The sequence below is a fragment of the Apium graveolens genome, chromosome 2 (genome assembly GCF_009905375.1).
Source record: "Apium graveolens cultivar Ventura chromosome 2, ASM990537v1, whole genome shotgun sequence".
In the NCBI taxonomy this organism is placed as follows: Eukaryota; Viridiplantae; Streptophyta; class Magnoliopsida; order Apiales; family Apiaceae; genus Apium; species Apium graveolens.
The window spans coordinates 186,910,715-186,935,542 of record NC_133648.1 but is presented as its reverse complement, the minus strand read 5'-3'; the positions used below and the strand labels follow the sequence as shown (position 1 = coordinate 186,935,542).

Genomic DNA, 24,828 nt, shown 5'->3' with positions numbered 1-24,828 from the left:
TAGGCTGGAACAGGGTGAGTAAAAGTGTCAGCATCCAAGGAAATGTTATCAATTACAGCTTTGTAATGTTGCTGAAATTGTCTTTCCTTTCCTGCATCATCCACAATCATTGACTCACTAGCAATGGCTGGATCCACCCTTATAGCTTCTGTACCTGCATTTCTCTCATTTTCTCTATTTTCTTGCATCAGGGGCTCCCCCTGGCTCACACACACCCTCACACCCTCACCCTCACCTTCTAAGGTGGCACTCCCCTCACTTACTTTTGCCATGCTGGAAGAAATAGCATGCATATGTTGACTCTCAACCTCTCCTTTTGCCTGGGAGCAACCCAGCCTCTCACTCAAATTATCACTCCCTTCCCTCAAACCTAAAAGTGATTGAACAATATTCATGTCTTCTACAGTTGGAATTGTTTCTGTTATATGTGTAGAGACCATCAACGAATAGTGAGTCTTCGTTGAAGTGGAAACTGATGGTATCAACGGATAACTGCTGTTAAGCTTATCCGTCGAAGAACAACCACTTGTCAACGGAAGAGAGATATCCGTTGAAGAAGGAAAAGATGTAGATATTAAAAGTGACATAATTGTTGAATCTGTGTGAATTGATTTTAAGTGAGGTGACACAGATTCTTCAACTATATCTAAAGGAATTGGCTGATGATCCAACAAATCATCTAAAAGATGATGATCATCAGGATTTGAGTGGGGCTCCTCCCTGAGTTTTAAGGAGGGAGAATCAGGAATTGATGTGAATATCATATCCACATCCAGAGAGGTTGATGGAGAGTTTGATGATTGATATGTTTATGAGAGAATGGGGCTGTGACTCCACATTTGCTGGAATCACATCAAGCTGAATTGGAGAAGGCAAAGATACAGGTGGATGTATCTGTGCTGTGTGTGCCCCCTGTGTGGAAACTAAGGTTTTAGCCTTCTTTTTCCTTGAAAAGGCTTTGATTGGTGAATGTGTGGCTTCAGTGTCCCTCCCTCTTTTATTCTGTGTCCCTGGTTGGGGACTATTTTCAATAGCTGCATCCTTTTGGGAGGATGCAACTAGGGATGTGTTTGACTCCTTTTGAACCCCCACAATCTTTTGAGAGATTGTGGCTTGGTTGGCTGGGGTACCACTCACCTCTCCCACCTTATCCTGGGGGGTTTCTTGATGTTCACCCCTCCCCTCACCACTCACACCCTGTTCACTCCCTTCAGGGTTTATGGTAGTTGTTACAACTGTTGTCTTTTGAGAAACAACAGAGGTGGTTTTCTTTGACTTGTGTTATGAAATTTTAGTTTTGGTGGCTTTGGAAGGAACCTGTTGGGACAAAGACACAGATTCCATTGCCACACTAGAAGGCAAAGAAACAGTGGGGTTGGAAATAGTAGGAGTTATAGAAGTGTTTACCTCACTTACCTGTGGTGCATTCATTATTGGCAAATATACCAATGGCACCTGGCTGTTGAGGTTGATTCTCAAAAGGTCTGCAAGGACCCTTTTCTCTTGTGCCCTGCATTTGAGTTTATTGCTCTCATTAGATATAACCAACCCTTCAGCAACATGGTTAGCCAATAACATAAAGAATCTAGCATAGTAGATGTTATGTGGTCTATTAGCTTTGTTACCTAACCTGGAACCTAATTCTAGCATGACATAGTTGCTAAAATTAAAGTACCTATCAGAAACTAGCATATAGAGCATATTAACAAGAGATGAAGTTATGGCATCAAATATGTTGATCTTCCCAGAGAAAACCTTGATAAAGGCATCTCTAAGAAAACTTCATTCTTTCCTAAGGCCCTTCCTTCTAATACTACCTAAACTAGTAGAATCAAAAGCATAGCCTATGGAATCTAACATAGCAGATACATCTTTATCAGTGTGTGGTGTCATGGCATTATTCTCAGGCAACTTAAAGCAAGACTGTATATCATCACAGTTAATGCAATAATCCTTACCTTTGAGAGAGAAGGCAATAGTCATATCTGTGGAGTTGAACTCTGCAGTTGTCCAAATCTCCTCAATTACCTCACAGTAAATGGTTGGGGCTTCCAGCATTGCATAGCTTAGTTTGCAATTTTTGATGAAGTCCATCATCTTGTGATAATCAGAATGGGCTTCATTCTTTTCAACCAAGGCTACAAAATTGTTCTTTTCATAAACAAATCCAGACTGAGACATAATTTTGACTACTGGTGCCATTATTGTGAGTAGAGGTTGCAGAGAAAAACTTGAGAGTTTTGGGAGAGAAGGAGAATAAAAATTGCAAGAAAGCTTAAAGTGAAAATAAGAATTCAATGGGCTTTTATACTTTCTTGAATTAAAACGTAAATAAAATGATTAAATGATACTTTTAAATAAATTACAGCCGTTTAAGAGTAAAGAAAACTGTAGAAATTCTGAAAACTGCCTTTAATACAAATACATACAACAGTGTATATCTATATCAACAGTTAAGTAAAAGAATCAACGGCTGTGACTCACTTAAAGTAACTGATGTGACACTTCAACGGATAAGGTAAATAGTTATCCATTGATGATCAACACTATTTTATCCGTTGAGGGATAAAATTACCAGAAATGTATTTGTCTTTCAACGGATAATGAACATCCGTTGATAGAACAATTTTGGCTTTCAACGAATAGGGAATATCCATTGATAGAATAATTTTTACTTAAAGCCAACTTTGTTCTTGCAGTAAATTCATTTCAGGCTTCAAGGCGGATTATAAAGAGGACATAAATTTATGAATAATTAAGCATACCTAGCTCACTTACTAATCTTGTGAATGTTGATTCATCAACTGGCTTGGTGAATATGTCTGCAATCTGCTTTTTACTTGGAACAAAATGAAGTTCCACTGTACCTTTCATCACATGTTCCCTAATGAAGTGGTACTTGATGTCAATGTGCTTGGTTCTTGAGTACTGCACTGGATTTTCAGTAATGGCAATGGCACTTGTGTTGTCACAGAATATAGGAATTTTGTCAACAGTTAGTCCATAGCCAAATAGTTGATTCCTCATCCATAGTATCTGTGTACAGCAACTACCAGCGGCAATGTACTCAACTTCAGCTGTTGATGTAGAAACATAATTTTGCTTCTTGCTGAACCATGACACAAGCTTGTTCCCTAGAAATTGACAGGTTCCAGTTGTGCTTTACCTGTCTATTTTGTAGCCTGCATAATCTGCATATGAGTAGCCAATTAGATCAAAACCAGACTCTCTAGGGTACCAAATTCCTAGATTTGGAGTCCCTTTGAGATATCTGAAGATTTTTTTAATAGCCACTAAGTGAGATTCTTTAGGGTCAGCTTGAAATCTAGCACAGAGACATGTAGAAAACATTATATCAGGTTTACTAGGAGTTAAATATAAAAGTGAGCCAACCATGCCTCTATAACTTGAAATGTCCACAGACTTTTCAGCCTTGTTTAATTCAAGCTTGGTGGCAGTGGCCATGGGAGTTTTTGCAGATGAACAGTCCATTAAGTCAAACTTCTTTAAAAGATCATAAATATATTTAGTTTGACTAATGAAAATTCCACCACTAACTTGTTTAACATGTAAACCAAGAAAATAAGTTAGCTCTCCCATCATGCTCATTTCATATTTACTTTGCATTAACTTAGCATACTTTTTACAAAGCTTATCATCTGTAGATCCAAATATAATATTATCTACATAAATTTGAACAAGTATTGTAGAGCCATTAACATTTCTAAAGAAAAGAGTTTTGTCAATAGTACCTCTTGTGAAGTGATTATCTAGAAGAAATTTTGACAAAGTCTCATACCAGGCTCTAGGTGCTTGCTTTAGTCCATAGAGTGCTTTCAACAGATAATACACATAGTCTGGAAAGTTTGGATCTTCAAATCCTGGAGGTCGGCTTATATAAACTTCTTCCTCCAATTCCCCATTTAGAAATGCACTCTTGACATCCATTTGATAGACTTTGAAATTGGCATGGGTTGCATAGGATAGAAAGATTCTGATGGCTTCAAGTCTGGCAACTGGAGCAAATGTTTCATCAAAATCTATTCCCTCTTGTTGAGAATAGCCTTTAGCAACCAATATGGCTATATTCCTTATGACAATGCCATTTTCATCCATCTTGTTCCTGAATACCCATTTTGTGTCAATAGAACTCTTGTTCTTTGGCTTGGGTACCAACTTCCATACTTTGTTCCTCTCAAATTGGTTTAGCTCCTCTTGCATTGCTAAAATCCAATCTGGATCCAATAGAGCTTCTTCTACTCTCTTAGGTTCCTCCTGTGATAGAAAGCTACTATACAGATATTCATCTTGAGTAGCCCTTCTAGTTTGCACTTTAGATGTAGCATCACCAATGATCAGTTCAAAAGGGTGATTCTTGGTCCATTTCCTTTGAGGTGGTAGATTAGCTCTAGATGAGGTTGCCTCAGTATTGTCATGATGTGAGATAGAATGTTGATTGGTTGAAACTCCCCCTGAGTTGCTGATCCTTTGAAAGGAATTGGGAGCTCTATCAACTGATGAAGTGAATTGATTATCCGTTGACAGACTGTTATCAACGGATGCTTCATTGTGAACTTCAACGGATGATGCACTTTGTCTTTCAACGGATGCTGCATTGCTTCTTTCAACGGAAGCTGAATTATGACTTTCAACGGATGCAGCATTCTGTGCATTATCCAAGGGCAGATTTTGAATTCTTCTTGAGTTGCCTTCTTCATCATTCTCATCTTCACTATCATCACAATATATCTCAATATTGTCAAATTTGAGTCCTTCATGATGTCCCTCATCTGTTAGTCCATCAATATTTTTATCATCAAACACAACATGCACAAATTCCATGACAATGTGGGTTCTTAGATTGTAGACCCTATATGATTTTCCAGCAGAATAACCAACAAATATTCCTTCATCAGCCTTAGCATCAAACTTCCCTTTGTGATCAGATTGATTCCTTAAGATGTAGCATTTGCAATCAAAGACATGCAGAAAGTTTAAAGTTGGTTTTCTTCTCTTGAATAATTGATAGGGAGTCATGCCTTTTGCCTGATTGATTAGAGAAATATTCTGAGTGTAACATGCACAGTTAACAGCCTCAGCCCAAAAGTAAGTTGGGAGTTTTGACTCTTCAAGCATTGTCCTTGCAGCTTCAATTAGTGATCTGTTCTTCCTTTCCACCACATCATTTTGTTGTGGAGTCCTTGGAGCTGAGAACTCATGCATGATCCCATTTTTTTCACAGAACAACTTCATGGTTGAATTCTTGAACTCAGTTCCATTGTCACTCCTAATATTCCTTACTTTGAAATTAGGATGATTGTTGACTTGCTTGATATGATTGATAATGATTTCACTAGCTTCATCCTTTGATCCAAGAAAATAAGCCCATAAACACTTTGAGAAATCATCTAAAATGACTAGGCAATGTCTTTTCCTTGAAATTGACAATACATTGACTGGTCCAAAAAGATCCATGTGTAGCAGTTGTAATGGTTCATCAATTGCAGATTCAAGCTTCTTACTGAATGATACTTTCTTTTGCTTTCCTTTCTGACAAGCATCACACAGTCCATCCCTTGTGAATTCTACTAGAGGCATTCCTCTAACTAAGTCCTTTTTGACTAGATCATTCATTGTCTTGAAATTCAAGTGGGACAGCTTCTTGTGCCATAGCCAACTTTCAACTGGACTTGCTTTGCTGAAAAGACAAGTAATAGATTCTGCATCTGTAGAGTTGAAGTCAGCTAAATACACATTCCTTTTTCTAACTCCAGTTAGAACCACTTTATTTTCCTTCTTACTTGTGACAATACAGGCTTCAGAATTGAAGGAAACAGTATTCCCTCTGTCACATAGTTGACTGATGCTCAATAAGTTGTGTTTGAGACCATCAACCAATGCAACTTCATCAATGATGAAATTTTCTTTTGAAATCAAGCCATATCCCATAGTGAATCCTTTGCTATCATCTCCAAAGGTTATGCTAGGGCCAGCTCTCTCCTTAAATTATGTGAGCAGGGTGAAATCTCCTATCATGTGTCTTGAACAACCACTGTCCAAGTACCATAGATTCCTTCTTTTTCCCTGCACACAACAAAATCAATCAAGTTGATTTTGGTACCCAAGTTTCCTTGGGTCTAGCCTTGTTAGTCTTTTTCCTAGACTTCATTCCTCCTGCATCTTTTGACTTAGGTAACTTTGGGTCAACCTTGGTCTCAGATGTAGTTGGTTGAAGTATAGGGTTAGTCACAGAATCATTTAGTACATTTGATTGAATTTAATAAGGCATAGATTGTGCAAACATGTTATTCCACATTGGCATATTGTATGGCATTTGAGGCATACTAAATGCAGTAAAATAAGGATTATTAATATATGGCATATTTGCAAAATGTGCATGGGGATTCAGATGAGACATAACAGGCATAGCATGCAGAGGTGACATAGACATGTTAGGCATGGAGGGATTTGAAGGCATGAGAGCATTCTTAACAGATTTGCAGTTATCAGATAGATGATTAACACTTTTACAATGCACACAGCTTTTTCTAGGAGCATACCTATCAGGTGTGTAATTGTTATGTTTATTAATCCCTACCTTCCCATTTCTTTTAGATTTTCTTTTAGTTTCCTTTTTATCCTCAACCAACTTAAGCCTATTTTTCAGCTGATCTAAAGTCATGTGTCCTATATTCACCTTACTGGCATCTTTGGATGTGCTAGCTCCTTCTTTGACAAAGTTCTTGAAAGTTGAACCATCCTTCTTATTGAGATTTTTACTTTTGAAATTACTTGCCTGTTTTAATTGATGAGCCTTCAACGGATGCTCTTTTTCTTCCTTCAACGGATAACTTTCATCATCCGTTGATTCGACATCCGTTGACAATCCATCAATTAATTCTAGCTCTTTTTTGTTTTTCTTCCAGGTATCCTCACAGAATGATTCAATTCCCTGAACCTTGGCAATCTGAACACTAACATCCCTAGATGTTTTCCAGGCCTTGATTACCTCTTGCTCACTCTCTAACTGTTTAGAAAGAATTTCTACTTTCTTAACAGCTTCTTCTAGTTCACTCTCAACAATCAAGCATTTAAGTTTAATCTTTTCAAGCTCAATTACCTGATCCTCTAACACAACATTCCTATCACTTAAAAACATATTATTCTCTTTGATCCTAGTGTTTTCTTTAGCTAGTGATTTAAGGGAAACACGCAAATGATATAATTCATTGGACATATCATTTATGGCTTCATTGCATTCATTTTTAGAAAGCTAAGAGAGATCAGTAGTAATTACCTTGTTGCTTGATGAACTAGTTTCATTTTCATCAGAATTAGCCATCAGGGCTAGGTTGACATATTCTATATCATCATCTTCATTGCTCCATCTGTTGCCCAATCATCTTGAGTGAGAAACGCTCTTTCCTTTTGTTTGAGCAAATCAAAATACTTCTTTTTGTAATCAACTTGCTCAAATTTCTTCTTATCAGAGGTTGGCTTCCTACACTCACTTGCAAAGTGTCCACTAATGCCACAGTTATAACACTTGAACTTGGATTTGTCCACCATGTTTTTGTTTGGCTTAGTGAATTTTGTATTTTTCCTGAACTTCATCTTTGCAAACCTCCTGGACAGAAAAGCCAGATGTTCATCAACATCATCAGAGTCATCCTGACTAGAATTGTCTTCATCCCCAGCTACTTGCTCTTTACCCTTGCTTGATTCTTATTTGCTTGTGCCAATTTTGAGACTTGGCATTGTCTTCTCCTCATTCCTGGCTTCAATCTTCTCACTGTCAGCTAAGAGTGCAACTGTTCCTCCTTTTCTCCTTCCCTTTTCCAGCAGCTCATCCTGCTCCATTTCAAGTTCATAAGTCTTCAAAATTCCATATAATCTTTCAAGTGTGAAGTTCTTATAATCTTGAGAATTTCTTAGAAAGACAGTCATAGGCTTCCATTCCTTTGGTAAATACCTCAGATATTTTAAGTTGGAATCCTTGACTTGGTACACTCTACCATACAGCATCAATCCATTTAACAGTTTCTGAAATCTGTTGAAGGTATCATTTAATGATTCTCCTTCTTCAAAGTAAAAATATTCATACTGTTGAATAAGAAGCTGCATCTTGTTCTCTCTAACCTGCTCAGTACCTTCACAGATGATTTGTACAGTATCCCAAACTTCCTTTGCAGTTTGGCTATTGATGACATTGTCAAACATATCTTGATCTGAGCCATTAAACAAAATGTTCATGGCTTTCTTGTCCTTGCGGATTTCTTCCATGTCTTCAATAGTCCATTCTGCTTTTGGCCTGGGAATGGACTGTCCAACAGCAACTGTTGCAGTAGCAGCTGTGGCCACTTTGTGAGGGATGTGAGGACCATTTTCAATACAGTTGATGTAGCTTTCATCTTAAGAAAGAAGATGTAAATGCATCTTCACTTTCCAGTGATGATAGTTATCTTTTTTCAGGACTGGAATCTTTATACCAATATCCTTCCTAGCAGGAGGATTCTTCTGTGCACTCATGATGATAGCAGAATAGATCTTTAAACTCTTTGTATGTTAAGAGCTTGCTCTGATACCAATTGTTATTCTCAGTGGACTAACAATGAGATTTACAGAAGGGGGGTTGAATGTAAATCTCAAAACTTTTTCAAGTTTTGAGCAGTTTCTAAGGCTAAGTGTTTTAGTGAGCAAATGTGTGTGAATTGCTTGAGGCTAATACAGACAGATATATATTCAAACACAAATGTAAAGAACACAAAGAACTTAAAAACTTTTCTGGTGGAATTGTTGTTCCACCAGAGATGTGTTATTTCAGAAAATCTGTGATTCAAAGAATTAAATCACAGCTGCTTCCTAGTAAAAACTAGATGATTTTCTCTCTGGATTTTTCTAAACAGCTCTTGAAAATTCACATCTAATTACTAGCTGCTACTTGGTTTATATATCACCAAGTTTACAAGTGAAGACAAAACTGTAAAATACAATTAAAAAGGCTCTTCACATGTTTCTTCTTCATTTCTCTATCCAATGCAATTTGGGTTTAGCTGTTAATCTTTGAATACTCCCTTATTTACACCAGAATGGAAATGCTGCATTTTCTTGATTCCTCCTAGAGGCTGCCACATTCCAGTTTGTCTCTGTCAACCCATGTGCCTCTGTCAGCTTATGAATTGTCACTATCAACTGTTATTGAACTAAGCATCCGTTGGAGCTTTCATCCGTTGATGCCTTATCCATTGAGACTTTATCCGTTGAAGCTTTATCCGTTGATGCATTAGCAATTGAATTCTTATCCGTTGACGCACTTATCCGTTGATGGATATTATCCATTGAAGCTTTAGAGACATCCGTTGAAGCTTTGTTTCTTATCCGTTGAAGGTCTTCAATATCAGTTGATACTTCTTCACTTATACAAAATTACAAGGCATGAAATATTTACAATTAGCCCTCCTATTTGCATATCCACTAGTAGTCAACATGACTGATAATTTCCTACAATATCTAAGAATTACAACTTGAATCCAGAGAATGAAGTGTGCTACAATACTAAACTTATTGCTAAGTAAAGCTACTCCTTCAACGGATAGCCAAGATGGTCTTATCCGTTGGGGCTACAAACACTAGATTTCTACTTAAGTATTTTGTTTAACTTATCATCAAACTAATACATATATTCCTAACAATTACAGCGCAGCTTCAGGCGCTGTCTATGAAGGTCGATTCTTTAGCCAACTATGGAGTAAATCAAATAGCTAGTGTTTGTGAGCTTTGTGCAGGCTCTCATGCTACAGATCAGTATTCTCTTGTTAATGAATCTGTTCAGTATGTGAACAATTTTCAGAGATCGCATCAGCCTGTGCCCGCTACTTATCATCCTAATAACATAAATCATCCTAATTACAGTTGAAGCAATAATCAGAATGCTGTTCCGCAACAATATCAGCAAGCTGCAAGTAAACAGTTTAATCCGCCTGGATTCCAGCAACCTCAGCAATTTGCTCAAAGGCAATCATATCCTCAACAAGGAGGTGCTGCTCCACCTTCTAGTGCTAATTTTGAGGAGTTAAAGCTGTTGTGCAAAAGTCAGGCTATTTCTATCAAGAGCTTGGAAAATCAAATTGGACAAATAGCCAATGCCTTGCTCAATCGTCAACCTAGCACACTTCCCAGCGATACTGAAGTGCCAGGAAGGAAGGAAGCTAAAGAGCAAGTCAAAGCTATCACCTTAAGGTCTGGAAAAGTTTCTGATGCTGAAAAAGCAAAAGAGGTAGAAGTTGAAGTTAAGGATGAAGAAGAAAAGCAAAACGAGAAAGAGGGGGAACCAAGGAAGACTACTGTTGAACACACTCTGCCTGAGGGTAATACAGGGGAGAAACAGCTCTATCCTCAACCACCTTTTCCTAAGCGATTGCAAAAACAAAAGCCGGACAAGCAATTTGTTAAGTTTCTGGAGGTGTTCAAGAAACTTCACATTAACATACCTTTCGCTGAGGCTCTGGAGCAAATGTCTAGTTATACGAAATTCATGAAAGGTATTCTTTCAAGGAAGGTGAAACTGGATGATCTTGATACCGTTGCTCTGACGGAAGAGAGAAATGCCGTGCTACAACAAAAGCTACCTCCAAAGCTTAAGGATCCAGGTAGCTTCACCATTCCTTGCACCATTGACAAGTTGTCATTTGACAAGTGCCTTTACAATTTGGGAGCAAGCATCAATCTGATGCCGTTGTCTATCTTCAAAAAGCTGAATTTTCCCTATCCGAAGCCCACCTACATGTCTCTACAATTGGCTGATCGTTCGATTACATACCCACAAAGCATCATGGAGGACGTGCTAGTAAAGGTGGACAAGCTCATCTTTCCTACAAATTTTGTCATTCTGGATTTCGAGGAAGATAAGAAGATTCCCATAATCTTGGGAAGACCTTTCTTGGCTACAGGCCGTACCTTGATAGATGTGTAAAAAGGTGAACTCACTATGAGGGAGCAAGATCAAGATGTGAAATTCCCTAGGGAAAATGAGGAGTGCTTCAAGGTGGATTTGGTCGATTCTGCAGTTATTTCAGAACTTGATCATATGCCAAGGTCTGATGCCTTAGAAAAAGCCTTATTGGGGGATTTTGACAGTGAAGATGACGAAGGCAATGAGCAGCTACAATATCTAAATGCTTTTCCTTGTAAACGAAAGCTAGACATGCCATTTGAATCTCTGGGAAATACTGATCTCAAGAATGCTGAGGGAAAGCTCAAACAATCTATTAGGGAAGCACCTACTTTGGAGCTTAAACCATTGCCTGAACACTTGAGGTATACTTTTTTAGGTGATGCATCTACTTTCCCTGTTATTATTGCATCTGACCTTTTAGGTAGTGATGAGGACAAGCTCTTGAGGATTTTGAGAGAATTTAAATCATCCATCAGATGGACTATAGCAGATATTAAAGGGATCAGCCCTTCGTACTGTATGCATAAAATTCTGCTAGAGGAAGGTAGTAAGCCGACTATTGAGCAATATCAGAGGCTTAATCCTATCATGAAAGAAGTGGTGAAGAAAGAAATTCTAAAGTGGCTGGATGCAGGAATCATATATCTTATTTCTGACGGTTCTTGAGTGAGCCCCGTGCAATGTGTACCTAATAAAGGAGGTATTACTGTGGTAGCAAATGAGAAGAACGAGCTCATCCCCACTCGAACAGTCACAGGATGGAGGGTATGCATGGACTACATAAAGTTGAATAAAGCCACGAGGAATGATCACTTCCCTCTTCCATTTATTGATCAGATGCTTGGCAAGTTGGCTGGTCATGAGTATTATTATATCTGGATAGCTATTCGGGATACAATCAGATTTACATTGCACCAGAAGATCAAGAGAAGACTACTTTCACTTGTCCATTTGGTACGTTTGCTTTTTACAGAGTTTCTTTTGGCTTATGTGGTGCACCTGCCACTTTTCAGAGATGCATGATGGCCATATTCTCTGATATGATTGGAAATAATGTCGAAGTGTTCATGGACGACTTCTCCGTCTTTGGACATTCGTATGATGAATGGTTAAATAATCTCCGTTTGGTGCTCAAAAGGTGTGTGGAAACCAATCTGGTGCTCAATTGGGAAAAATGTCACTTCATGGTGCAACAAGGCATCATTCTTGGGCATAAGATCTCCAGTAAAGGTCTTGAGGTGGATAAAGCCAAGGTGGGCATCATTGAAAATTTTCCGCCACCTATTTCTGTGAAAGGAATCCGTAGCTTTCTTGGTCATGCGGGTTTTTATCAGCGTTTTATCAAGGACTTCTCTAAGATATCTAAGCCATTGTGCAACCTGCTCGAAAAAGATGTGCCTTTCAAATTTGATGAATAATGCTTGGCACCATTCGAGACTCTCAAGAAGAGTTTAATCACGACACCGAATTGGAGAGAACCTTTTGAGATGATGTGTGATACAAGTGATTATGCAGTGGGAGCAGTTCTTGGGCAGCGAAAGACTAATATCTTTCATGTGGTCTACTATGCTAGTAAGACGCTAAATGGAGCCCAACTGAACTACACCACTACTGAGAAGGAGCTCTTGGCTATAGTTTTTGGTTTCAAAAAATTTCGATCTTATCTACTTGGGACAAAGATGACAGTGTTCACTGATCACGCTACCATCAGCTATCTGGTCTCAAAGAAGGATTCGAAGCCTAGACTTATTCGTTGGGTTCTCTTGCTACAGGAATTCGAGTTAGAGATCAAGGATCGAAAAGGTACAAAAATCAAGTAGCTGACCATCTCTCTATATTAGAGAATCCCGAGTCTACTTCACATGATAAGACATTGATCAATAAATCTTTTCCGGATGAGCAGTTGTTCACAATTCAAGAGGAAGAGCCATGGTTCGCAGACATTTTGAACTATCTTGTTAGCAATATAATGCCTCCTAATATGAATGCGGCTCAAAAGAAGAAGTTTTTGCATGAGATGAAGTGGTACATATGGGATGAACCATATTTGTTTAGACAAGGAGCTGACCAGATCATCAGGAGATGTATCCCATTCTGTGAGACGAAGGGGATATTACGAGACTGTCATTCCACAGCTTATGGTGGACATTATGGTGGTGAAAAGACAACAGCTCGTATTCTTCAAGCAGGTTTTTTCTGGCCTACGTTGTTTAAGGATGCACATCAGTTCATTTTAAGGTGTGATCGTTGCCAAAGAGTTGGGAATCTTACCAGAAAGGATGAGATGCCTTTAAATGTGATGCTTGAAGTTGAGGTCTTCGATTTTTGGGGAATCGATTTTATGGGACCATTTATCTCGTCCTGCAATAATCAGTACATCTTGATGGCAGTCGATTACATCTCGAAATGGGTAGAAGTCAAAGCTCTACCGACTAATGATGCAAAGGTAGTGTTGAGTTTTCTTCATAAGCAAATATTCATAAGGTTTGGAACGCTACGAGTTTTCATAAGTGATGAAGGGTCGCATTTCTGCAATCGTAAGTTCACTTCTATGATGCAACGCTAAAATGTGAATCATCGCATTGCTACTGCCTATCATCCGCAAACTAATGGTCACCCTGAAGTGTCTAATAGAGAGATCAAGCGTATTATAGAGAAAGTCGTTTATCCATCAAGGAAAGATTGATCTTTAAAGCTCGATGAAGCTGTTTGGGCTTATAGAACAGCATACAAGACTCCACTTGGGATGTCCCCATTTTAACTTGTCTATGGTAAGGGATGTCATCTACCTGCGGAGCTTGAGCATAAGGCTTATTGGGCATTAAAAAAGTTAAACCTTGATCTAGATGCAGCTGGGAAGAAGCGAATGCTTCAGTTAAATGAACTTGATGAATTTTGACTTCAAGCGTACGAAAATAACAAAATGTACAAGGAAAAGGTTAAAAGGTGGCATCACAAGAAGCTATCACCTAAGTCATTCGTGCCGGGGCAACAAGTTCTTCTATTCAACTCTCGTCTCCGAATTTTTCCTGGAAAGTTGAAATCAAGGTGGTTTGGACCATTTATCGTCAAAACTGTGTTTCCACATGGAGCGGTGGAGATTTTTGAGAATGATCCGGGCCAAGCTTTCAAAGTAAATGGTCAGAGATTGAAGCACTATTATGGGGATATGAAAAACTGTGAAGTGGTTAGTGCCGTTTTATTAAAAACTTGATCGCATTACTCTACGTCAATCTAATGACATAAAATAAGCACTTCTTGGGAGGCAACCCAAGATATGAGACCATAGGACACCTTAGAATTTAGTACTTTATCCAAAATCCCAAAAAAATCAGAAAAATGTTGACAGAAAAATATTTTTCCAGAAGCCTTGCAGGGCGGCCACCTGCTAGGATCAGGCGGCCGCGCACCAGCAGGCACCCGCCTGCTGGTGCCAGGCGACCGCCTGCGCCCCTGAATTTTGAAAAATCAATTTCAGCCTATATAAAAAAAATACAAAAACCAAAAACAAAAACCATAGCACCCATTACCCCATTAACCCACGATTTCTTCCCCAATATTAGCCACAATCCCCACTCCTAATCAAATTCAACCCCTAATCTTGCTATATATATATACATACAACCTCTCCATACACATCCCATACACCTTCAACTCTACAAAATCTCTCCTACACACCAAACACAAACTCTCCAACTCTTATTCTCAGTTTTAATGGCCCCAAAGAGATCACGAACTGTGGGTAACAACAGCACTAACCCGACTGCTACTGATTCTTCGAGGAATACTGCTGCGAGGCCCCGATTGTTGGATGGGGCTGCTAAAGAAGAGTACACCAAGCTTTTGACTAAGCCTATCATGAGGGAGATGGGGTTCTTGCCATCAGGGAGGGATGGTGGTTTGCTACCGATGATTGCTAAGAAGGGATAGATTACATTCTGCGAGTCACCTGAGGCAGTTCCGATGAGTATCATTCACGAGTTCTATGCGAACACCAAGGCCGACAAGAATGGGTTTTCTGTTGTTCGTGGGTTTATTGTTGATTATCAGCCCGAGGTGATTCACCGGGTAATTGGACAACGACAAAGGAAACCACAAGAGGAGCATTGGAATGAAAAGTCTCCTGTGGACTCTGATATGGACTTGATTATTGCTACTCTCCATCGGCCGTGCACAGTGTGGAAGTTCAAAAGGGGAACCAAGGAGTATCGTAATATCCCTTCTGTCGCGATGAACAGGTATGCTCATGCTTGGAATGCATTTATGTGTGCTAATTTTCTTCCTTCTGTGCATTCATTTGAGGTTACAGTGGAGAGAGCGAGGTTGTTATGGGGAATTCTGAATGATGAATATTATGTGGACCTTGGTGAGTACATCTACCAAGGGATTTTGAAGCTTTTGAGGGGGAAATTGCAGTACTCTATCCCGTATGCCTCTATTGTCACAAAGCTTTGCAAGGCATGTAGAGTTCAGTGGCCTTCTTATGAGCAGCTGCAGATGTCGGCCGCTCCTATTGATTCATCGACATTGAATGTGATGCAGGAGTGGATGGGTGGAGAGCCCGAGTCATATGGTTTGGGATATCACCTTTCAGGAGGAGTTCCAGCAGCTGGTGCTACCATGGCTAGGCCCAGTCAGGCTTAGGGAGAGGCAGGTTCTTCGAGAGCCCAGGAAGGAGATGGTTCAGGATTGGATGATGTCCAGTACAGGAGGCTTTCCAGGAGGATGGATGCGATGTATGAGTCGCAGAGTCTGTTTACGCAGGAGCTCACCCAAGTACATGGGACTGCATTTAGAGGCCTTGGAGCTGACATCTAGTGGCCCATTTATGGTGATGATTCTGCTTATCCACCTCCTGACACTCCACCCTCTGAGGGTGATGATGATGATGATTTTTCTGAGTAGGTATACCCCGTGTTCCTTTCTATTACCTTCACAGGGGACAGTGAAGATTTTAAGTTTGGGGTTGGTAGTTAAGGAACATATTTGTGTGTGTTATGTAGTTGCATATCCATAATAGTTTAGTCATATAGTTGCATATTTTTTCCATATAGTTTTTTTAGCTTTAATTATCATGTGATATAGCTCATGCATATACCATGATCCCTTTGTGTTGCATTACCGATTAATATGTGATATTGATGCGAGTGTAGTGATAGCGTTAGAGTGATGTTGAATCTTGTTAGGTTGACATGCATGCTAGAAACACTTGTAATTTTACTAAGTCTTAGAGTATGCTTAAGGACTAGATTGTTGTCATGGTTTGATGGTTTTTGAGGTTAATCTATTGCTTATGCTTAGAATGCATGATAGGCTCTTAATGATAAAAGACATGAAAAGATAAAAATTGAAAAAAATTTGGAATTCATTGCTAGTTGTGGCTAGGCGTCAAATGGCTAGTAGCTGGCTCGTATTGTATATGAGTAGTCTAGGGTTGAGCAAGATGGAGCGAAACACACTTGCTTAGAAATTAAAAAAAAACTGGAAAAAAAGAAAAAAAAATGGTTTAATACACAATTGATCATGAGTGAGCACTTTGGTATTTGAGTTAAGTTCTTAGGGGACCTTGTGCCTAGTGACCTAAGGCTTTTATAGTCTGGGATCCGCTAACTTAACGCTCGCTAAATGGGTACCATTGCATAAGTCTTTTGTGGACCTCACTCATTGCACGATCAAATAAGCATTTGTTTTATATGTTGAATAAAAGCATGATTCCGTAATAAACTCCAATAATCTTGAAGTGTCATAAGTCATTTTGTGTCTAGAATATATTCTTCGTATAAGTTTGTGATTGCCTTGAGGATAATTAAGTTATGGTGATTCATCTAGTTTCGAAGCATATCTATTAAGCATTCGCACACACCACATTTCTAGTTGTATGTTAGCTTGCGTGATTTGATTGATCTTTAGTCGCCTAATTGCATTTGTTGATACGTCATATGTTGGTTGGTTTAGTCATCGCAATGGGGCTCGCTGAATTCATATAGTTTGCATTCATGCAAGTTTTTATTCTGTTTTTGAGTCTGTGATGCTTGAGGACAAGCATCAATTTAAGTTTGGGGGTGTGATAAGTGGCATTTTATACCACTTAGAACGTCTCATAACGGCTTGAATTGGTGTCTTGAACTCGAGTATTTTGTGTATTTGACGCGTTTTTGAGTGCTTTTGCATTTCAGGGTATAACTTGCTTCTATAGGTGGATTTCATCAAAATAAGCTTAAGGAAGTACTTGGGATCAGTGTAGGGATGATGAGCGAAGAAATCGGCAAAAACAGAAGCAAACCAAGGATTTTTCAAAAAAGGTTGCAGGCGCCCGCCTGATGGGAGCAGGCGATCGCCTGCTAGCAGGCGCCCGCGTGGAGGATGCAAGCGTCCACCTGTGTGCGGAAAATTAGAATCGGGATTTTATAATTCGAGTACGATTGGACTTCTGTTGACGCTAGTTCTTTTGGGTTATTATATAAACCTTATAGGAAGACATTTTGTTATCGAGAGCAAAGGCAAGAAGATTGAAAAGACCATTTTAGCACGCAACAACGAAGAAGAGGAAGCATACATTTATCTTGTGATTCTTTTAATTCATTGTAACAGTGGATGCTAGTTTTCTTTATGCTTTGAACCTTAATACTCTTGTGACGTACTTCATTATTTATTAAGTATTTTTATTAGTTTATATCGTTGTGTTTTTATCATGCTTTCATATGAACCCATAGTGGCGATGAGTTCTATTATGGGCTAATCATGATCATGGGATCCTAGCGGAGTTACTATGGATTTCTTTAGTTAATTGTTTATACCTTAGTATGTGGTGATTGTATGATATCTAGCATAGGTTGTGCTTATTCGTCTTATGTGCGTGGCGAACATGCAAGATAACCTGTTAATCTCTTGTGAAGTGATAGTGAATCTAGATATTTAGAACTTGCCATGCTAGCATAGGTTCATATATTGTATGCATGATTAGTGGGTTACTCTAACCGTTTTACTTGCCCTGTGTAATCATAATGAATAACTTGTGCTTAAATCGTTATGTTGTCAAATTCTGTAGACATATAGGGTCTCAACATAATTGATACCTATTCAACTTCTATCTTAGTTGTGGATGCTTAGTAGAATGGTATTCGTATAATAAAAGTTGGCGTTTATCAGTTTCGTGTTGTTCGATTAATATCATCACCATTACATGCTAAGGGTAATAACAATAACTATTGAATGAAATAGTAATGATGTTATGATCTCATGTGTGTTTAATATTGTTAATTCAAGTGGTTAATTCCGGCAGTTAATATTAGTTAATTAACCTTAATTGTTATTGTCTTGACATTGAAGAATAATCATACATTGGTATGTAAGTGTTAATTAGATATAATTAATCAGAGTCTCTGTGGGAACGAACTAGAAATCATTCTATATTACTTGCGAACGCGTATACTTGCATGAATAATTTAGCGCATGCTTTGTGCCTAATAGCAACTACTGAGGAAGTGAGTAGGCTGACAAAGATAAATGAGAAGTTTGAGATTGAGAAGCAAGATTTGGAACTGCAGCTTGTTGAGCTTGAAACTGTCAAGCAAGAAAATGAATATTTGAAGAACAAGTTCAAGTATGCATGTGAAATAGAAGCTGTATTGAGGGAAAGTTGGAGAAGAATAAGATAAAGCTGAAGTTTTTCAGAAATGCATCTCAATTGGTTGGACAGTACCATGAGAAAATAAACCATGTTCTAACATAGTTATTGGTTTGGACTATGATGCCTTGAACAACAATAAGAAAAATGAAGGTGACAAAGGTAAATCAATTACAAGTCAAGATGTCCCAGTTATGCTGAGAAATGTTAATGCATCTTTGTTCAAGGCATGTGAAGTCAATTTCAGTGAAGAAGAGTTGGTCATCAAGCAAGAACTTGTAGATGAAGATATTGAAAAAGAAAAATGGAGAAACCACTGCTACTGCTGAAATTAAGAAGAAGCCCTTGGTCAACCAAGTTTCTAAGACACCAATCAAAGAAATCAAGACTGAGAATGTAGGAAAAAAAATGAAGAACAGGAATGGGAAGATTGGAGTAAACAAGAACAACAACTTTGCATTTATTGCAGATGCTCCCAGGAAACAATGTCAAAAGTGTGGCCCTACAAGTCATCTAACTCACCTTTATAAAAAGTCTGTTAGTGAGCCAAAAGTGGGAGCATGCAAATATAATGAAGTAAAGGATGAAGATCCCTATTCCTTCTGTGACAAATTTGATTGAATTCCTTGTAATATGAAAGTGATGACAAGCTGTTATAAACTGAGAGTAGATCTCAAAGAAAATAAAATTGGATCTACAGCCAAAAAGGAAAATGCAAATCAGTTACTAAACACTGTTCTTTCTGAATTATCAAATTCTACTTCTGCGACTTCTGTTAAAATGAAGAAAGTACCCAACACTGCTTGGGTAGCTAAACACACTTAATCCTTATTGTGTGTAGGGCAAGGTGAATAAGGTCATATGGATCATAGACAATGAATGCTCCAGGTATATGACATGTGATAAAGCTATGTTATCACAATTGAGGAGATGGTTGGCCCATTGGTGACTTTTGGAGACAATATCAAAGGTTTCACAATGGGATATGAAAAGTTAGTTTCTGAAAATATTATCACTGAAGATGTAGCACTGGTAGCTAGTCTTGAGGTAAATATCTCGAGTGTTAGTCAATTCACAGATAGAGGATTCAAGGTTTCATTTGACAAAGGAGAATGCTCAATTATCAGCAAAAAGACTGGTGAAATTTCTTTAAAAGGAGCAATAAAGGGAAGCTTTTTTGTTTCAGATTTACACTCAGCAAATAAGGATGGAATATGTTGCTTCTACACCAAGGCATCTATTGAGAAAAGTAAGCTGTGGCACACGAACCTCTCTCACCTGAATTACAAAACAATTAATACCTTGGTTAAAAAGGAGTTAGTGAGAGACATCCCAAATTTGGAGTTTTCTCAAGATGAAGTTTGTGAGGCTTGTCAAAAAGGCAAAATGAAAAGGTCTATTCATAAAAGCAAAACTATGAATTTCATAAGTGCACCTCTGTAACTTATTCATATGGACCTGTTTGGACCAGTAAATGTCTTATCAATTTCAAGAAAGAAGTATGCACTTGTAATGGTGGAAGACTACTAGAGATACACATGGGTAGAGTTTATGCATTCAAAGGATGAAACTCCACACACCATTATTGAACAAATCATAAAAATTGAGAAGCAGGCTGAAATAAAAAATATGTAAAATGATTGAGGAGTGACAGTGGAACAGAATTTAGAAATACAACCTTAACTGAATTCTGCAAAGACAAGGCCATTGTTCAAGAGTTATCAATAGCAAGGACACCTCAGAAAATGGGGTAGTTGAAAGAAAGAATAGAACTCTAGTTGAGGCTGCTAGAATAATGTTGCAAGATGCTAATTTGCCAACCAATTTTTGGGAAGAAGCTGTCAATATTGCATGCTACACTCAAAACATATATCTCATCAACAAAAATCTTGGAAAATCACCCTACTCAATCTTATCAAAAAGGAAGCCTATTGTGAAGCATCTGCATGTGTTCGGAAGCAAGTGTTATGTTCTAAAAGACAACTCTAAATATGTGGGAAAATTTGACTCTAAAATTTTTGAAGCAATTTTTCTGGGATATTCACTTGAAAGAACTGCCTACAAAGTCTATGTGCTTGAAAAAAAGAAAATAATGAAGCACATATATGACTTTTGATGATCACAAGTGTCCAGGCCTGGAATGCTTTGATGAGAATGAAGTTGAAGCCCCTAAGTTTGAAAATCTCAACATTGATACTGATTCTGAACATGAAGCTAAAATCACCACAAGAAACAGAGTGAATGAAGAGTCAACTGAGCAAGTGAATTATGAGAATGTAAGCTATTGAGTGGCATTTATGACACTTTATAATGCTCCATAAAGCTTTGAATTGATGTATTTGTCATCAAGTTGTTGGTGTTTTAATGTGTTTTTTAGTGTTTTTGCATTTCAGGCATTAATCCAGAATTCAGGTGAACTAGAATTGATTTGATGCTAATATGGTGTTAGGATGGTGTCCAAGGAATAAAGGCTCGTGAAGAACAACTCATTGCAACAAGAAAAGAAGAAAAAGAAGTTTTTTCCAGAAGACCGGCGCGCCCGCATTGTCATAGCGCGCGCCCGCGCCCGAGGAACAGAAACGCAGTGCGTCCGTGTTGGTCAAGTGCGCCAGGTCGGGAATTTAAATCCTGATTCTTGTGGGCTTTTGAATGGATGGACTTCTACTGTGCATGGGCTGCTGTATATACATAAATAAAGGTTGTTTTTCACAAGGAGACGTACCAGAGCTAAGGAGAAGGCGTAAAAAGACCGTATAGCATAATTCAACGAAGGCGAAGAAGATCTAGTTTTATACTTGTGATTCTTTGTTCTAAGTTGTAACTTAGGATGCTAGTTTTCTTATTCGTGAACCTATACTTTTTTCATACTTGGTTTATTATTTATTCAGTATAAAGACTACGTTTATTATACCATGCTTTCATCGGAACCCCCATTGATGATGAATCCGATTATGGGCTAATCGTTATTATGGGGTTCTAGCGGATTTATTTATAGATTTCTTTAGTTAATTTGTTTCGATGCCTTAGTGTGTGGTGATTGTATGGTAACCTATTATTGGTTGTGCTTATTCGTCTTACGAGCGTCACGAACTTATAAGATAGCGTGTTAATCTTTAATGAAGCGACAGTGAATTTAAGGATTTAGAACTTGCCATGCTAGCACGTGTTCATATATTATTGTTATGCAAGATTCATAGGTAATTTTAACTATCTTACTTGCCCTATGTAATCACAATAGATAACTTGTGCATTAAGCCATTATGTTGTCAACTTCTATAGACATATAGGGCCTCAATATAATTGGTGTATATTCAGCTTCTATCTCTTTTGTGGATGTTTGGTAGTATGTTATTCGTGCAACAAAAGTTGGCGTTTAGCAGTTTCGTGTTATCTGATTAGTGTCATCACGATTACATGTTAAGGTTAAGAACGAAAAGGCTATTGAATGAAGTATTTAATGAAGTTAGAATCCCATGTTTGTGTTATATATTATTCAACTCTCTTTAATCTCTTAGTTAATGTTCTCTAGTATAATTCTCAATAGTTAAGCGTAGTATAATCAAAACCTAAATTGTTATTCGTCTTAGCATTGAATAATAGCCATATCATTGTTGCATAAGTGCATAAATCACAAAGTTAACCTAAACTAGTCTTTGTGGGAACGAACTAGAAATAATTCTATATTACTTGTGATCGCGTATACTTGCGTGTATTATTAGCGCGTGTTTAGCGACTAACAAGTTTTTGGTGCCGCTTCTGAGGACTCGGTGTTACCTTTTAGTTTATATGTTTGTCATCAGTGATCGTTAAAGTTCATTGACTCAGACATTGTTACTTACTTACTCTTTTCCTTGTCGTGTTTCAGGTACTCTAGCGAGCGTGTATGCATACGCGTTCGTGGGCTCGTAAGAGAACTCTGGATCAAGCCAAGGAAGAAGCTGTAATGGTTCGAAGGGAAGTTTTTGAGGACGAAGAGAAAATAGAAGAAGATGAGAAAGTCGAGGAACCAGCTTTAGTAGTGATGGGAGATCAAGCAGAAATTCCTAAGGCTTTGATGGACTATTCTCAGCCTAAAATCAATGATATCCAGTCGAGCATCATCAGACCAGCCATCTCGGCTAACACTTTTGAGATCAAGTCGAGCACGATTCAGATGATACAAAACTCAGTTCAGTTTGGGGGTTCTCCTACAAAAGACCCCAACATGCACATCAAGGATTTTATCAAGATCTCCGACTCTTTCAAGTTCAATGGGGTGACTGAAGATGCAATCAAGCTGTGACTCTTCCCATTCTCTCTGAGGGATAAAGTAAAGTGCTGGCTGCATTCTCTACCACCAGGGTCTATCACCAAATGGGAGGATCTTTCTTAAAATTTTCTCACTAAATTTTTTTCCTATGGCGAAGACTACTGCAATCAGGAATGCTCTTACTCAGTTTGCACATCAAACTGGAGAATCTCTGTGTGAGGCTTGGGATCGATATAAGGAGATGATAAGGAAGTTCTCACACCATGGCATGCCTGATTGGATGATTATAAACTATTTCTACAATGGTTTGGGCGTACAGTCTAGACCTATGCTCGATGTAGCGTCTGGTGGAGCCTTATGGGCCAAAAGCTATAATGAAGCTTATGAGTTGATTGAGCTAATGACAGCTAATGAATTCCAGAATATTACACAAAGAACATTGCAAGGCAAGGTAGCAGGAATTCTGGAAGTAGATACAGCTACTGCTATAACTGCTCAACTTCAAGCTTTGACGATGAAAGTGAACTCTTTGGCTAATTATGGAGTTAATCAAATCATTAGTGTTAGTGAACTTTGTGCGGGGGCACATAAAACTGAGCAGTGTGCTATTTCTAGCAAATCATCTCAATTTGTGACCAACTTTCAGAGATCACAACAACAAGCTCCAGCAACTTATCATCCCAATAACCGCAATCATCCTAACTTCCGTTGGAGCAACAATCAGAATGCGGTGCAACAACCTTATCAACCATACACATCAAAGTAGTATAACCCTCCTGGTTTTTAACAACCACAATATGCCCCTAGGCAACAACTTCAACTTCAACAGTTACCGCAAGCTAATGAAAAATCTGAATTGGAGGAGTTGAGGCTCATGTGCAGGAGCCAAGCTGTTTCTATCAAGACCTTGGAGAATCAGATTGGGCAGATTACTAATGCATTACTGAATCATCAATCTGGCACGCTTCCAAGTGATACTAAAGTTCCCGGCAAGAAGGAAGCTAAGGAGCATGTTAAGGAAATTACATTGAGGTCCGGTAAGGTTGCAAATCCTGAAAAAGCTACCACTCTAGAATTTGAAGTTGAGGCTGAAGAAGAAGGAGTGCCAAGTCATTTTGTAGTGTGCCGAGTCATCATTCTTGGTCACCAGGTTTCTATTAAGAGTCTTGAGGTGGACAAAGCCAAGGTGGGGGTTATCGAAAAACTTCCTCCACCAATTTCTGTTAAGGGAATTCGTAGTTTTTTTGGTAATGCGGGTTTCTATAGGCGTTTCATCAAGGACTTCTCTAAGATTTCGAAGCCGCTGTGCAATTTTCTAAAGAAAGATGTTCCTTTCAAGTTTGATGACGAGTGCCTTGCTGCTTTCGAGACATTAAAGAAGAATTTGATTACGGCACCTGTCATAACTGCACCTGATTGGTCTGAACCTTTTAAAATGATGCGTGATGCAAGTGACTATGCAGTTGGAGCAGTTCTTGGGAAAAGAAAGAACAACATATTTCATGTAGTCTACTATGCTAGTAAGACTCTTAATGGTGCTCAACTGAATTATACTACTACTAAGAAAGAACTTTTGGCTATTATCTATGGTTTTCAGAAATTTCGATCGTATCTGCTTGGGATGAAGGTGACAGTTTTCACTGATCACGCTCCCATTCGATATCTCGTCTCGAAGAAGGACTCGAAGCCTAGATTGATTCGATGGGTTCTTTTACTTCAGGAGTTTGACTTAGAGATCAAGGACAGAAAAGGGACTGAAAATCAAGTCACCGATCATATCTCGCGTTTAGAGGACCCAATGGCTACTTCACTGGATAAGATATTGATAAATGAGTCTTTTCCCGATGAGAAATTATTTGGAGTGCAAGCAGAAGAACCGTGGTTCGCCGACATTGTGAACTACCTTGTGAGTAACGTTATGCCTCCAAATTTGACTTCCTCTTAAAGGAAGAAGTTTCTGCATGAGGTAAAGTGGTATATGTGGGATGAGCCATTTCT

The 24,828-nt window shown here is 38.5% G+C and overlaps 1 non-coding gene across 1 annotated transcript; it reads right to left on the bottom strand.

The window, feature by feature from the left end:
- Window positions 1-22,993: 22,993 nt before the first annotated feature.
- LOC141710250 (small nucleolar RNA R71) lies at window positions 22,994-23,100 on the bottom strand. Its single transcript, XR_012570780.1, has one exon. It is a non-coding gene; the product is annotated as a small nucleolar RNA R71 (small nucleolar RNA).
- Window positions 23,101-24,828: the final 1,728 nt, after the last annotated feature.